Source organism: Medicago truncatula, chromosome 6 (assembly GCF_003473485.1).
Source record: "Medicago truncatula cultivar Jemalong A17 chromosome 6, MtrunA17r5.0-ANR, whole genome shotgun sequence".
NCBI lineage: Eukaryota > Viridiplantae > Streptophyta > Magnoliopsida > Fabales > Fabaceae > Medicago > Medicago truncatula.
In genome coordinates this window covers 41,648,243-41,661,537 of record NC_053047.1, presented here as the reverse complement: position 1 = coordinate 41,661,537, position 13,295 = coordinate 41,648,243, and positions in this window count along the sequence as shown.

Here is a 13,295-nt window from a genome sequence, read left to right as displayed (position 1 = left end):
TCATATTTAATTTAAGTTCTGTTTAAAATTTCTCATTTTTTTGGAGGGATTTTTATAACATTCTACGCATTTCTGTACAATTTCATTAAAAAATGCAAAAGCTAATCATGAGTTGACTTAAAATAGGGACCAAAAGAGACAATTGAAAATTTTATAGAGACTAAAAGTCGAAACGAAATTTTAGAGGGACTAAAATAAAAAGTTGATATATTTATAGGAACCGAAAACATATTTAACCCTTTATAAATAGAACAAGAGTGTCCCTAAAAAAAATAGAACAATAGTGAGTATTAGTTTGAGTTAAATATGTTTTTAGTCCCTACAAAATTACAAATTTTTAAGTTTAGTCTCCACAAATTTTTATTCTCTTTTCATCCCTATTTGCATTTTATAGGGATTTGTTCTGGCCAGGCCAAAAGCCCAATCCCATTGCGACATGTGGATGAAACGTCCACCACACTAAGGCATTACGCCTGAAGGAACACACCAATTAAAATGTACCGTATCACATTCGAGCATGCCTCCACGCAACAATCACCATGCACGTGTCCTCTAATTGATCCCTAATCACACGCTGCATATCCCGGAGACGGTTATTCTCACGTATGCCTATATAAGGGTGAGCTTCACCCTCAAGGTACAATTCACTTTCACCACACTTTTTACACACTCTTTCTCAGTTCCATTACTGACTTGAGTGTTGGTGTGCTAACGTGTCTGCAGACACCTTTCGTTCCACCGCAAAGACTTATCACCACTGTAGCGGAACACTTTCCGCCGCCGTTGCCTCTCATTCATCCTCACCTGATAGGTCAGGACTATTTTGAAGGACCAAAAGTATTCATTTTTTTTAACAAGTTTTCAAAATAGAGACTATTCTTACGAACTACAATATTACATAGGACTAATTAACATTACCATTAAAGTTTTATATACTAAAAACATATTTAACCATATTAGTTTTTGTAAAAATAAAATAAAATAAGAGAGTATTAATTTGGGAACAATTGTTTCTTATGCTAACATTATTCATAGGCAAGTCCTCGTGAGCTTAAATTAGTTAATATCTATTTTTTCTCCAACTTTTTACCATCTAAAATGTGCTTATATAAGACTAAAGTTGTCTATCTTAATCTTAATTTTTTTCTGAAGGGGTCTATCTTAATCTTAATTAAAATCACTTTTTAAACTATCTAATCCAAAGTATTATGAAAGAAACGCTGCTTAAAAATACATTCAAGTAGTTTTAGATTTTGCTTTTATTCTCATTCTTTCTACAAAGATATATAATAAGCAGATAAATTCTAAATTTAATTACGTTTTGTTTTTTTTCTACTTCAAAAAAGTAATTTTTTTTAAAGAAAAAATTGCAATGAACACGCCATAATATGGTGGGGGATACTTGAGAGAAACTGAAAAATTGTTTTATAAGTAATTTTTGTTGTATAGTTTTTTCGAATATTTTAAGCTGGTTCTATTTGGAGAGGGAATCTGGTTTTTGGTTTTGGATCTGCTGCTGCTGTAGTCTTTTTTGGCTTCTTTATAATCAATTCATCGGATTCCATTATTTGTTCCCTGTTGATAAGGAAAAAATATGTTGAAACTCTCATCTTTTACCTCAAATTTTTTTTCTTCACATGAATATGAGAATTTTAACCTTTTTATTTGGTCTATCTTCATTCACACATAATCTATCAAATAGACAGGGCAAGTTAGCCTACAAGATTAGTTTTTTTTCTTCTTCTTTTTTCCATTCATTATATGATTTTTAAATTAACTTTTATATGTAGTCTTTTTAAAAAAGAAAACTTTTATACACTAATTGTGTAAACTTTTTTAGGTCGGCATTCAATAAAATCAAATTACAATATAATGTCACTTTGTTATGTTATTTTACAAAAATATTAACTTTTACTTCCAAGTAAGCATTTTATACATATATTTTCTTTTACCCGCTTTGATTAATTCAATTTAAAAAATATTTTTAGGGAATCTTGATTATACTAATGAATGAATACTTTATAGCACCAAAAATACAAGAAAAAGACATTCAAATAATTAAAATGGTTGTAATTGACCAAAAAAATAAACCGCACAACTTTATTGATTTATCAGGTACACAAATTTCTTTGGATTTAAATAAGTCATATTCACATATATCAAGTGTTTTTTTATATTTTTTTTATATTTTTTTTTGTGATTTCATCGTTTGAGTGCGGCATTGTGCTGTTTGTCGTCTTGTGTGACGTTGTTTGATTTTGCGTCTTGTTGTGGTGTTCTTTTAGTTCATATTGAAAGATCAACTTCAGGTGATCACGAATTCAATCAATGATTTGGACGTCAACTTTGCAAAACTAGAATCATGGGTATTCTGGTGATTTAGATTTTATCATATTATTTGTAGGTATTTTGTCGTTATGTACTATCAACTTGGGTGATGTGACTTTATTCGTAGATTCACCTTTTACTTTTTTAGCGATGTTGAATCTGATATACTCTATCAATTTGAATGAATGAATATCATTTTATTTTTGTTAAAAAAAGTACACAGAGAATCTCAAAATAGGTCTTGTCTACAATTATGATCGTTCTGATTTATTATCGTATTAATTACAAATAATTCTCAACAAATTTACATGTCATTCTTAAATGCAAAGTCATTTATGTTTATTCATATACTCCATCCGTTCTTAAATATAAGCAAATTTTATTTTTTTAGGTTCATTTAAGTGATGATGTGTGTAGTCCATAATATGAGATTTTGATTCTCTGCTCTCCCTCATTCTCTCTCTTCACAAAATTGTATTTTTATCTCTCTAAAATTTAGAGAAAAGGTTAAAGAGAGGAAAAATAAATAGGTCTTGTTAACAAGTGCCTCCGGGGCACTCTTTAAGCATTCCTAATAAAGAAATTATTCTTTAAAATGATTAAAGACTTCAATTTCCAATGCAATAAATGCACAAACTTTCATTAAATCTTACCCATTTAGGTGCTTAAAAAGTATTTCGGGGACACTCGTTAACATTTCCTAAATAAATAAAGTAAGATCATGAAAGAGAGAAAATAAGAGAGAGATATACACATATTGGAGAATGAAGGTGAATGAGAAAATGACCGGAAGGAGGGATCCATATACCATTCTCAATAATTTTACGCAAAACACACTACACATGTCATTCATAGATGCAAAGTAATACTTCATCATATTCTTTTTTACAAGAGATAACATTTCAAAAGTTGATGTATTTGGTATATTTTTATGTTTAATCCTTAGAGGCCTAGGTTGTCTGATTTTAGACTAATTTCTTTACTCGACTGTATGTAAAAAGTGTTGGCTAAGATATTGACTAAAATGTTAAGATAGGTTGTTGATAGTGTAATTTAAGACTTACAATCATCTTTTGTGAAGAGGAGACAAATTTGGGATGGGATCTTGATTCCTAATGTGACAGTTGTTGATGCAAAAAAGTTGAAAAAGAAGTTTTTTTTGTTCAAAGTTGATTTTGAGAAAGCTTATAATTTAGTTTAATGCAAGTATTATCTCAATAACGACTTCTATATTAGTCAATGATAGGCAACTATTGAGTTCGAGTTGGAAAGAGGATTGATGCAGGGCGATCATTTTTTTTATTGTTGTTGAATTCATGGTTAACACTTCAATTAGTGTTGGGTTGTACACAAGCTATCAAATTGGTGTCACATCAAATTTTTCCACTTATAATTTCTTGAAGACACTTTGATTTTAAGTGCAAAAAATTGGACAGACATTAGGAATCTAAATGCTAATCTTATTCGTTTTTAGATTATGTTGGGGTTAACAATAAATTTCCAAAAAAGTTTGTTGGTTGGAATTAATGATGTGGAGTCTTGGTTAGTGGTGGCTTATGTTGTATTAAATTGCGAAATTGGGAAGACTCAACTTAATTATTTTGGCTTTTGAGTTGGGGTGCAATCCTCACGGTCTCTCTTTTCAATCAAAAGAGTCTATCATCTTTTCAATCAAGAGGAACATGTCGACCCTATGGCATTCAAAGATCTTATTTGGAGTAAACTGGTACCGGTAAAGGTATCCCTAAATCATAGGATTACAATAAATGATAATCTTAATATGAAGGGTGTTGTCACCTGAGATTTTTTGTTATGTTCAATTGGATGTGGTAAAGAGAAAAACATTCATTGTATGTTTTTTTTACTGCAACTTTTCTTGAGTTCTCAAGTGGTTGGGCATTACTTGTAATTATGTTTTAAAACTTACAAGTAATTTTCACAAAGATTAAGAACAACAAACAATTAAATGTTTATCTAAATTGACAATGGTGATATAGTGTTAGATTGAAGACCGTTCACCTGAGTTGAAATCAATCAATTGTCTGTGTGAATTTCAAGTCATGTTTGTCATTTCGTTTATACGTTGTTTTTAATGAGTCCAAACTTATGTATACAATATTTATTTAAGGGATACAGATAAAAATAAAAATTTATATTTTAAGTATCTTAGATGGTAAAAGGATATACAAATATTTAATATACTAGGGGCTGATTCGAACTTATAACTCTCTATTTCTCAATATCTAGTGTTTGTGGGTTTTGCTGCTGGATTTTTCAAAAAAAAAAAAAAAAAGTTAAAAATTAAAAACTTTAATATAATATAGAAGAATAATATAAATGTTTAGGAAATTCCTTAACTCGGAAAAAAGATTTACAGAATTTTAATTTAGAAGTAAGTTATTTTCTTTTTTTCACTAAGGCTATATAATTTTACAGCTTTTATATTTACGATTTCATAGTCGCTCATAGCTTTGCTAGAGTGGCTTTGCGTCATGTTAGTTTTCATATTTATATTGGGATTTCATCTTGTATCTCTACTACTATTATGAATTAAATGCAATAAGTTTCTCCTTATCAAAAAATATTTACGATATCATAATAGTATTAATAAAAAGTAGAAAGCAAGTTAAACAAATCATAATTTTTATATTACTATACTATTTTTTTTATGAAATCGTTGAATTAATTTTTTTTTCCGACAAAATCTTTGAATTACTTTTATAAATAAACAACTGACCATATTTTTCTTATGAAATTTTGTATGATCATCATCTATATGAAAAGAAAATATTTATGATTAGTGCATATCTTGGAAAGATTAATTCAGGAATAAAAAATTAATACGTACAACATTTTAAATAGAAAAAGACTAGTAACAAAAATAGCAAAATATTTATTACCATGCTTAAATGAGAGAAACAGACAAACAGTTGCTGTATTTAAGCTGTCATCACGTTATCAAGTGAATTGGAAGAAGGGAGAATAAGAAATAATGGATTGGATGGATAGTGGACAAACAGTCCTATGCAGGCAAAATAAAACACATCCATGATGACTTGGCATTCACCTTATGTATATATGATTTGTTTGGAATAACTTCTTTCCTTTTATTCAGAAATCCTAACTCAGCTGGCAAAATGCCGAAATTATTAGGTCGGATGTCATAACCGAAGTTCGAATCGCGGTACCTTCACTTATGTGTGAGTTTATAATAACTTTGTCAGTTCGTCTGTTTAAAAAAAAAAAAAAAATTCTTTTCATTTAACTTACGAGTAAACATTAATGATCTAAGCTGAAGATTTGAAATATTAGACATTTGTTTTGTGAGTTTTATAGGAGAATCAGATGCTTCTAATGTGGTTTTTATGTTGAATATTCATCAACAATTTGTCACCTATGCCGGTTCTATCATTTAAGATTGTATTAATTTTAATGTTTGTTTTCGTAGTTTAATTTTTTTGCATGTTAGGCATGAAACTAACTAAGATGCTCATTATTTAGCTAAATATGTTCTTCATAATTTAGATTGCATACAGATCGAATAGATTCCACCTTGAATTTCTGCAGCCTTAACATTTAATTTACTGTCACACTTTCATCAACTTCAACAACAAAAATCCAATAAAAATTTCAAAAGAAAGTGAAGAAACCTTAACGTTCTTGAATTAAAATTATTGTAAATGACCAAAATGTGTAACGGATAGAAAGTTAAGATACCAAAATAAATCAAATTTTAATTGAAGAACTAAAACGAAACTAGCAAAATAGTTAAGGGATCAAAAATAAAATTTAACTATAAAAAAACAAAAAACCTAACCTGCCCTCAACGTTGTAAATGGGTTTTATCTAAATCCTGCTCTTAAGTGTTGGAAAGCCAGGGCACCTCTACACTACCCCTATCAATCATGATTATTGGATCTCATTCTATATCTTAACATTAGAGGAGAAAAGTAAAGTATATTATATTTGACAACGACTTGATTTCTTTAGGATTTAATTTAATTGGTACGTACCAAGTTCTTTATATGATTGGTATGATCACCTTTTCTCTTTGAGCAGATTGGTATGATCACCTGGCAAATGCCTAATTACAAGATATAATGTTAATAAATCTCCGTGAGTTTAACTCAGTTGATAACGATATTGCATATTATATGTAGAAGGCAGGATTCGAACCCCGAACACCCTATTTCTTCACATTTAAAATGAGTGAGCTTTAACCACTAACTACTTCACAAAAATAAAAATCAATAAAACGCTAAATGCAACACTATCCTTTATATATAAAGAGGACAACATTATAATTCCAAGTAAGTTTTATTCTCTTTCTCTAACCTCTCAACTTCCCTGTTTTCCATCTGACTTGGACGTTAGAGCATTTGTGCATGTACATTCCCTCCCGTTTCAACGGCAACAGGGCATTTCATAGATTTCGGCAAGATCTTTGACAACAGAACACATTCTTCCAAGTATCGATCATTAATGAGCGATTCTCATATTTTTTTTTTTTAAATAATCTTGTTGACGAATAGAAAAATAACTAATTATTTTTTATTAATTTTTCATACGAAGCATTTGCTGTATTCTGGAGAGATTGTTTCATGTAACGACAAACAAACAAAAGGATCAATATTTATTATTTAGATGGGTTTGTCAATTGGTTCTGTTGCTTTTTTACTAAAATAATGACTAAATAATGAATAAATACAATGATTATTGCTAGAAACAGTTTCATTGATTGTGGAATCAACTTCTGATATTTTCATCGGCGTAGCAATATCGTGAGGAGCAAATGTAGAAGTATTTTTTTGTTTGATATATTCTTCTCATGGAATAAAATCGTTAAACTAATTAATTTTAGTTTGATGATAGTTAGACAAATAATGTTTGAAATATCATATAGGAATCATTTGGGTTATGAAACCATCAGTTATAACATATGATCTTTATTATTTTAACAAAAAAAATATACTTCTTATTATGGTCTACGGATTGAATTTGTTTTCTTTTTTCCTTTCGAACAAGAAGTTGTTTGTAGTTGCTGCATAGAATATCGTTTTTTTTCAACAAAGAATATCGTTTTCACTAAAGTAATTTACTAGGAACGGAATATTTATTGAGAAAGAATTATGATGTTAGTTGATAGAGGAGGTCTTTCGTATAGGGTGTTGGCTGCTAGATATGGTGAGGAGGCATGAAGGTTGGGGCCCAGAATGGTTCTTATTGGTGGAGGGAGGTGGCTAAGATAAGGGATAGGATAGGTGTAGAGGAGGAGGGTTGGTTTTCGGAGAGAGTGTCGAGAAAGGTGGGGGATGTGACATTTACTATATTTTGGTATGATCGGTGGTTAAGGAAAGGTTCCTCTTTGTCAGCGTTTTAGTCGATTGTTCAATCTAAAGGAGAACAAGTTGCTTTCAGCTGCTACTATGTTCTCTCTAGGTTGGGAGGAGGGGTGGGGCATGGCAGTGGAGGATGAGGTTGTGGGCGTGGGAGGAGGAGATAGTAGTGGAGTGTAGGATCTTACTTTCTAATGTCATATTGCAGCTTGGTGTTTCAGATTACTAGCGGTGGCACCCCGATGTTGTGGGGGGTTACTCGGTGCGCTCGAGATATCAGGTGCTTACTTCTAATGATTCACAATTCTTGGATGCTTCAGAGAAACCCATGTGTCACTCTCAGGTGCCGTTAAAAGTGTCTATTTTAGCTTGGCGTCTGCTTCAGGACAGATTTCCAATAAAAAAATAGTATAATATCTGTTGAGAACACTTTTTGTACAGCGGGATGTGGTCAGGTAGAAACTGCTCAACATTTGTTTCTTCATTGCGACAATTTCGGATCTATTTGGCAGCAGGTTCGGTTATGGCTAGGTGTTTCAGGAGTCGACCACCAAAGTGTAGGTTCTCATTTCTTACAATTTTCTAATTACCTAGGTGGTTCGAGGACTCGTCGATTATTCCTCGAATTGATTTGGCTCCTTTGTGTTTGACTAATTTGGAAAGAGCATAATAATAAAATTTTTAAAAATGTTTACACTTCCATAACAGATCTTGTTGAAAGGGTAAAATTCCATTCTTATTGGTGGTTGAGGGCTAATAATGTCACGTTTGTTTTTGGTTGTCAGTAGTGGCGGTTAAATCCCTTAGCTTGTTTGGATAGACATGGCAATGGGGCAGGGTGGGGACGAGTTTCACCTTCCCCGTCCTCATACCCTACTCTCATATACTTACCCGTTACCTACCCATATCCAACAGGGATGAAAAATTGAATCCCATCCCCGTTCTCGACGGGTTTGGGTTTCCCCGCCCCATCCCCATCTCTGCAATGGATAATTTTTTTTAGTAAAAAAAGAAGTATTTTTCAACCCTAGGCGTGATGTTGTAATGCATTATCCAGCAAAGAGATGATATTGATCGATGAGTATGGTGATGGAGAAGAGAGAGACTGAGATTGTGAGGTATGGAAGGAGAAGAGAGAGAACTCTAAGAAGTGAGTGTATATGTGAGACCGAGACTCTGACCGTGCGAATAAAATGATTTAGGGTTTGAGTTTCTATTTATATAAAAAGAGGTAATAAATTGATTTTCAACATTCAGGACTGGTTTGATTATAGGTTTGGGGTAGAGCTGTCAAAACGGGCGGTCCGACCCATTTAGGGTTGGGCCTAACGGGTTTCGGGCTTTAGCGGGCCGGGCCAAAAGCCCGGTTGAAAAGCGGGCTTGAAATATACTACCTGAGCCCGGCCCTACATGGGTTGCGGGCTAAACGGGCCGGCCCGTATTAAAAATTATATATTTTTTATTTTAAAAAAGTACTATAAAACACTACTATAATTTTTTTATAAATAATATTTTTAATATGTTTAAGTAATGTCTAGCACAAAAATAAATTGTAAACATTTTCGTACAAACGTCGTAAACTAAAACGACGAGGAAAAGGATTTTAAATAAATTAGATACGTTATGGTTATAGATATTTATATATTCAATCTTTAAAACTATAAATAACCAAACGAATAAATATAATTTTATATTACATTTATATTTGTGTTAATTCATTGAATTTTCACTTTTGTTTTTTACTTTGATAATCAACTAAGTAAAGAGTTATTTGAAAAATCTATATAATTTATAGGATTTTTTTTTGTTATGTGGGCTAACGGGTACCAGGCTTTTAAGGGCCGGGCTAAAAAGCCCTATTAAAATTTGGGCTCAATATTTTAGGCCCAAGCCCTATATTTATTCGGGCTAAACGGGCCGGCCCATACGGCCCGACCCGTTTTGACAGCTCTAGTTTGGGGTGGGTACCTATATCCTTGTTACCCGTCTCGTACCCGTGTTTTGAAATCAGGGGAAACCCATACCCAAACCCTGTCAAAACGGGGAACACCCATCAAATTGGGTATGGTTCAGGCGGGTACCCGCGGGTATGAGTTTTATTGCCATGCCTATGTTTGGGTATCGACTAATGTCTGCTTTTGTTTTTGTTAATATTTGACAGATACTCTGTATTATGAGCAACCTCTTTAGTACGTCTTGTGTTAGAGCGGCGTCTTTGTTATTGTAAATATATACCATTTTTGCTTTTTAAAAATAAAATAAAATTATGATGTTACATGCATTATTATTAAATGAAAATTTTATATTAACTTTTATCTCAAATAAATGGAATTTCATTCAAATTTAAATAAAATAAGAGAGAAGCAAACATCAAATTTTACATTACAAGATCATAACTAAGATGTGACACTCATTTTCCCAGAATCTAAGTTGGACCATTATATATATACTCCCTCCGTCCCATAATATAAGTAAAAAAAACACATTTTCTTTGTACCAAAATATAAGTAAAAAACACAAACTTTTATCTTTTCCAAGATTTTTTTTTGTTATTCTCATAAAATTAAATGCAAATTACATTCAATTATCTCTTTCTTTCATTTTTTCCATAACCAATAGCCAATGAAAATTGTTTTTACATCTCCCTATAAATTTTTTTCCAAAGAAAACACAAAAAACTATATTCCAAATTCTTATGTTTTAATTTTCTTAATAAGTGTGATTTTTGTTTTTTTGCTTATAATTTGAGACGGAGGGAGTGTATATATATATATATATTGGGACATTCTCCACCAGACCTTTGTCGTTGTCAATTTGCCAGCATCGAATATTGGATGATATGCTCGTATGGAGACAGACCATATGTGTTGTAATTTTGAAATTTATCATCTTCAGTCAATATTGGTTTATATGCTCATTTGAGTTTGGTTTGGTCCATTATACACAAAATCACACCTTTCAGTGGTCCCTTAGTTTTGCTTTAGCTTTGAATTATATAGCAATAATCATTAACGGAGAGAATATATATAGCACTGATCCATTGCATTGCATGCAAAGACACCATCCATGTGGTGGTAACTAAGATTAGTTGACTACATAAACTTTTTTGAACAAAACTTTGTCCAAATGCTTACCATTATAATCAAATTGATTGAGCAGTGGAGGGACACTCGTCCTTCATGAACTATGATGATATAACGAGCTAATTCTAAGTGTGCGTTTAGATTGAAGGTTTAGGAAAGGAAGGGAGGAAATGACTCACTTTTATTTTTTAAATTACGAACAATGTAAAATGTTTTCTTCAAAATAAATTAAGGGTGCGTTTGATTTGCTAAAAAATGAAGGACAAGACAGAACAACTCTAGTTGTCACTTGTTTGATTTGTAAAACTGTTTCAGGTACATGACAAACTGGAGGCAAGTGACATGACAAAAACTCATATTTTTGTCTCTCACCAAATCACAGCACAACTTTTTGTCCCACGTACAAGTAGTCTAAAATACCAAAATAGCATTTTGTCCCTCAAAAATCGTATAAAACAAAAAATTACTCAATGCCATAAAAAATTTGTCCTGTGCTGTTCTGTCTTATGTTGTACTGTTCTGTCCAGTACTTACCGTTTTGCAAACCAAACCCACCCTAACTGTTTTTGAAATATTATATGATCATTTATTATATTGTTAATTCAATTTTTTAAAAATCAATTTATAATTTTCGTAATTTAAAAAAGAAAAGTAAGTCTTCCCCTCCCATCCCCTCCTAAACCCTCAGTAATTTATGGTGTGTTTGGATGGAGGGTTTATGAGGGAAGAGAGATGAGAGTTTAGTTTTCATTTTTAAATTACGGACACTATGAAATATTTTTTTTAAAGTTAACATATTAACATAATAAACGATCGTATAATACTGCAATCACACTTGATTTATTTTAGAAAAACATGTTATATAATCCGTAATTTTTTTTTAAAAGTAAACACTCTTCTTCATTCCCCTCTTAAGCCCTCAATTCAAATACATCCTAAAATTAAGCTAACCAACTCATAAAAAATAACTTATAAGAACAACTTCATAGGAGGGGTGTTCGCGGATTGGATTGGTTCGATTTTTGGAGGAAAAACCATCCGATCAATCTTTTCGGTTTTGCTATTTATTCATCCAATTGGTTTAATCTTAGAATCAAATCCAATCCAATTCGATCCAAATTTTTTCGGTTTGGATTGGATTGGTTTTCGGTTTTCATTGTTGTATATTTTTTTTTTCATTTTCTTTTAAGAAAATATATTATTTTATGACATTTCATAAAAATGTAAGGTTACGAAAAGGATAAATAAGTAGAAAATAAATGTAACATAAAGAAAATAAAATAGTAGATTAAAGAAAATAGTTATAGAATCGTAAATTAATAATATTTCTCAAAAGAACGGAAAAAAAGTTAACATTATTGAAGAACAAGTCTAAAAAATAGTTACATAATTGTAAATTAAGGAAACATTTATAAACTATTCATATAATAATATATATACAAATATAAATATTTCGGTTTGAATTGGATTGGATTGGATCGGTTTATACTAAGGGAACCAAAAATCAATCCAATCCATTTAAAATTGCGGTTTTTTTCTTCAGTTTTCGATTTTTGGTTTGGTTCGGTTTTTAGTTTTTCGGTTCGATTATTGCGGTTTGCTTTGGATTGGATTGAACATGAACACCCCTACTTGATAGTGTTAGGATAGGAGAGTTAAAAACTAGAGTGATAAGTAGGTCAATGGTTTGATAACAACTAAGAATATCAAATTGACTATTTAAAAAAAAATGTCAACCAACTCATACTACATCATAATTAGAAAAAAAAAAATGATATAGTACATCTATTTTTTTTATAACTTTTAACAATGATTTCTTTCATTTTATTTAAGGATAAAAACCAGAGAGAGAAAGAGGATGAGATAAAGAGAGAGAGTGAAAACACAATATAAGTATAAGAAAGTCGTTCTAAAAAATTGTCACAAAATTATTAGGGCCTACCTGCATTATGTTTTTATTTACTCTCTCTATTACTTTGGTTTTTTTGCCAATACTTAATTTTCTTTATAAAATTTAGGTTGTCTTATAAATCGATGTTTAAATAACAAAACGTAAACAAAAAAGAACATTAATCATTTGAGTCGGCTAGGATCGCAAAGGGCGGCAAAACTTTCCCTCAAGAGATTTAACATTGCTGTATTTTTAAAGTTGAATTTGAATGCAAGACCTCTAGTTAAATAGGAAGAGATCCCTTACACCTCATCCAAAGTGATCTTAGGTATATATATTTTTAAAACTAATATTAAATTTATATAAAATGAAGCTGCAATGGAAATACAAATCGATAATAATATTAAATTTATATAAAATGAAGCTGCAATGGAAATACAAATCGATAATAACTATTTCGGAAAGATGACCTTAATGATGCTTCAAGAAATCAGACTCGTCAATAAACTACTTTGTACTAAACAAAATAACAATATATTTTTCAATTTTATATCTCCTTCAACTAATTATACTATTTTATTAGGGTAGTTAAATATAAAAATATACTTACTTTTTCTAGAGGAAAAATATACTTATTTAGTGCACTAACTGAAATTT